Genomic DNA, 4,903 nt, shown 5'->3' on the forward strand with positions numbered 1-4,903 from the left:
ATAAACTCCAAGGCCGCACCTGTCGCCCCATCGCAGGCCAAAAAAACCACCTCCCTATCTGTCAGACCATATAATAGTCTCTTTTTCTCTACTGTCACTATCCATTCCCCTACTCCCTTTACGTCTCCTCCATACGAGGGTATACTTATCCCCCAAAGTGGTCGTTCCATTGTCATATGTAGCTCTACGGTCTCTACTTATCCCTCCCCCACTGACTGGTTTGCTTCGCTTTCTCCTCGAAAACCCATCGCCTTTCCCACTCACGCTCTTTCTACCACCCAGAAACAAAACTACTGTCCACTCCGTGCAAAGCTGAAATTCAAAATTCTAAACACAGACCGAGCACCAAAAATGAGCAAAGAATGAAAAGGGGACCAAAAGGTGACCTACCCTGTCTCTTACTGTCTGCTCCTTCTGCTGTCTTCTGCCGCTAGGGGGCTGTTTACACGAGCTCGCCCAGACCTTATAGTCGATTGACTACAGTCCGTGGTCTGGCTATGCTCTCAAAGACTCTTGAAAAAATAGGAACAGTGTACTTTTCTTCCGTTAGTTTTCTTTTTTTTTTTTTTTTCAATTTTCTTTCTTTTTTCTCACAGGGAGATTTTGTGTTTTCGAGAGAGAAAAAAAATTGTGTGCCCGTGGAAATTCGTTCGCATGTCTCTTAACGAAACAAGATCTCCTGGATCATCGGGACCAAATTGTAACCCCAACAGCACCCACAGGTCGTGCACACACAATATAAGGCAACGTGCACTAACCCTAAGTGTGCGTGGCCACACCTCTACTCTGTCGAGTACTGGTCCCCTTAACATGCATCCGTCTCTCTCAGACCCTCGGAAATCAGCCTGCTGATGCTCAGGGTTTACAGCGCTCACCACCCCAAGTCCGGGCAATACCTGGATGCGGCTAGGTGATCGTCTACGTCAGGCTCTGTGGTCGGATTATCTCACAGGCGTTGGAACTGGCAAGTAGGCGTCTCTCGCTGTTGCAACTTGAAGATCAGGGTCCTGGCAGCTGAAACCAATGTTTTTTTTTATTTTATTTTTTTTTATGGAAATCGCCTCAAACAAAGCACAAAGCCACTTGATGTGAGGAGCTAATATATATATATATATATATATATATATATTTTCTACTATAATAATTAAATACCTACAGACATTAGTGTTTCATTCCTTTCGGGAATCTTCAGTGCAGGGTGTCACGATTAATACCAGTCGAATGATTCGAACCCCGTATCACGAGACATCTCTGGCTCGATTAGCGGAGACCTAATCCATTCGGCTACCATTAACCGCTTGAAATAACGTTGAATTTTAAACGTCTTAATTTTTTAAATGTTCATTTACGTCAGTCAGACAGTGATCTATTCGTTATACGATGATCTACGCATAAGAGCTAAATTGGCCGACTTTAATTCAACTGAAAGTGCTCAACGATAAGAAACGAATTTCTTAAAGGGGCTGTCATAATTATTTTCTACTATAATAATTAAATACCTACAGACACTAGTGTTTCATTCCTTTCGGGAATCTTCAGTGCAGGGTGTCACGATTAATACCAGTCGAACGATTCGAACCCCGTATCACGAGACATCTCTGGCTCGATTAGCGGAGACCTAATCCATTCAGCTACCATTAACCGCTTGAAATAACGTTGAATTTTAAACATCTTAATTTTTTAAATGTTCATTTACGTCAGTCAGACAGTGATATATATATATATATATATATATATATATATATATATATACATATATATATATTCGTATTCCTGTCTGTCTGTTTGTTTGTTAGTTCACAATTTGATTAATATATATAAAAGGTTCATTACTTTATTATTTCATTCATTCCTATATATACTATGATTCTTGTAACTTATACAATTAAGAGGTAACGTCATTTGCACATCGCATTAAGGAAAATCGATTTTATTAAAAAGCGGTGTGTTAGTTATTGTTTATAGTGAGAGGATTATTTTAAGTGTTCTATAAGTTTATTATTTAAATTTGATTTATATTGATAACATATTTAATTTAATTTAATTTTACCGACATCGATATTTTATGAATTGGTTTGAGTTATTTCCCTTGGACGCTAACTTTGTTCTTTTTGCTTTTGTTTTCTTTTTTCGGCTGATATTAAAACTAAAACCTTTCAAGCATTATTTTTGGAATTAGTTCAAACAAAATAATTTCCAACGTGATTTCGCAATTAACGTTGTGGTCCAATGGATTTTTATTTTAAAATAAACAAACGATCCAATTCAACTACGATTCTTTATCTAAAACAAAAACAAAAAAATACTTTTCTTCACGCACGTTTTTTTTTTTCTTCACATTTTGTTTGACATCGTAACTGCTAATTTTTTTTCTTTTTAACAACACAATAAGTCATAACTCATCATTTTTATAACATAAAAACGTGTACTTCAGTTAACACAAATTCTACTTTGGTATTTTTGAAACTGAATTATTTATAGTTTGTTTTCGTTGCAACAGACCATTAAAACAAATCTTTCTAGACTGAGGTAGCATAAAAGAAATTCGCTTAAACTGGAATATAGTCATAAAAGGGTGCTCAATATCTGGAGAATAGATTCTCTTCGTATCCCTTCTGTCGAAATATCTGGTGGAGAGTTTGTCACATACTTCTTTTTTCGGGGGGTGGGGTACATTTTCATGTTTTCATTTGTTCTTTTATTTTTGAAATTTTTGTTGGGGTAACGATGGAGTTGGCATATAATAATGAAAAACTGCCCAATACTCTTAATATAGCAGGTGTGACCAAACCGAACTTCATGTTGACCCTGGCAATACTGAGTATCCATGCTAGTATATATATACACACACACACACACACATATATATATATATATATATATAGTAGTCCAAGATTAAAAAACTTGCCAATGGTCAGCATAGATGGAACATACTCTAACCCAGAAAACAGCAATTTTCCCACTATGTCAGAAACATCAGTCATAGAATATGAGGACTAAAAGAACAAAATAAAGAAAGCAGGAGTTACGAGATTGCCAAAAGTAAACCTAAGATCCACTTTCTATTCTCCATCAGCCCTCTTCGGCTTTTAAAATCAAAATTTCAATTTCCAAATCTGCGGAGGCCTGATGAAGCTGGATCTCTAAATGATGTGTGACTGAATCATGTATGCACATATGTAGCCAATAGTGCTTGTATAAATAAAAATACTATAATTATGTTCTGCTTGTTATTAAGCATTTTTTGATTATCACCAGATTTTCAGTGGATTTAAATCTAGGAAACTACAACGATAGAACCAACGTCATATTTCTGACTTGAGAGCTCACTGTATATAACATACAGTGCAAATATTTAATAAAGAATAACAATACTTAACATATACCAGACGATAATTAATTGGGCCATAACTGGTTTCTTTCAGGTCTGAAAAAGACCAGTCATGATTTTTTTTTAAATAAATAGAAAAGAGGGGTTTTAATATGAATATCAATACACACAAAAGAAAAACGAATTTATAGGATAATAGAAGATATATAGATAGATATTATTAATTATCAAATATATAAGTATATTATCATCAAAACAGTTTACTGTTATTTAAATCAACTGCACAAAAACAAAACATCAAAACACAATTATGTGGTTAATTTGTCATATTTTTAAACAATTTATACTAAATTAATGTTCGGTTTCATTTTTTAATATTTTTTTATTTTCCTAGCGATATGAAATAGTTTTGACGATATTAACAATAATAAAAGTGATTTAATAAAAACGGGATATATTATTAAAACAATTTTTTATTAATTTTTAAAAAATGAAAATAAAAGAATTCATATTTTAATTCAAATATTTATATTCTTTTAAACCACGTTTGGTTTTGGGTTTTTATTTTCTTTTTTTTTTTTGATAATTTTGTTTATATTGATTATAGTAATAGATTCAATTTCAAAATAAATTATGAATTATCAAATATTTAACTTTTAGATAAAACTATTTACACACGCTTACAATAACAACTCACTTTCATTCACAAAAATCGATAAGTGAAAGTTTTATTTTTTAAAATAATTCATTTGTTTTTTATATGGATTATATTTAAAGACTAGTCTTCCCAAAAAAGAATCAATACTTAATAAGATATAGTAGACAAATCGATTTTTTAAAATCGTTTTAAACAAAAAATATTACATACTTGCCATTTCGAAAATAGTAATATATTCAAAAAATTAAGAAAATTCATTGAGTAAACCAATTGAGCTTTTAATAATAGAAAAATTTCAGAATTCAAAATGAAAATATTTTTTTAAGTTTAAATGTGTTTACATTTTTTTTTATTGAATAGACATTCAAAATTTTTCTTTTTATTAAATAGACATTCAATTTTTTTTCTATAGATTCCAAATAAAATGTGAGGTTCACTTTTTCATTCAAAAGACGCAAAATCTTCTTTGATTTTTTCATTGATGAAAAACAAATACTGATAAAAATATTGATGAATAAAAGTTAAAATATTTTATTCTTTATAAATTGTTACGTAAAACATGAGAAAAGAAAAAAAAGAAAAAATTTCATTGATTAAAATAAAATGTTTTTAAATTTGAAAAAGAAAAAAAGTAAAAATTTCATTGATTAAAATAAAATGTTTTTAAATTTGAAAAAGAAAAAAAGTAAAAATTTCATTGATTAAAATAAAATGTTTTTAAATTTGAAAAAGAAAAAAAGTAAAAATTTCATTGATTAAAATAAAATGTTTTTAAATTTGAAAAAGAAAAAAAGAAAAAATTTCATTTATTAGAATAAAATGTTTTTAAATTTGAACAAGAAAAAAAAAGACAAACAACAAAACTGTTAAAATTTTTAAATTAAATTTGATTGAATTATAAAATAAAAAAGGTA

The sequence above is a fragment of the Euprymna scolopes genome, chromosome 33 (assembly GCF_053919585.1).
Source record: "Euprymna scolopes isolate OS-2025 chromosome 33, ASM5391958v1, whole genome shotgun sequence".
Lineage (NCBI taxonomy): Eukaryota > Metazoa > Mollusca > Cephalopoda > Sepiida > Sepiolidae > Euprymna > Euprymna scolopes.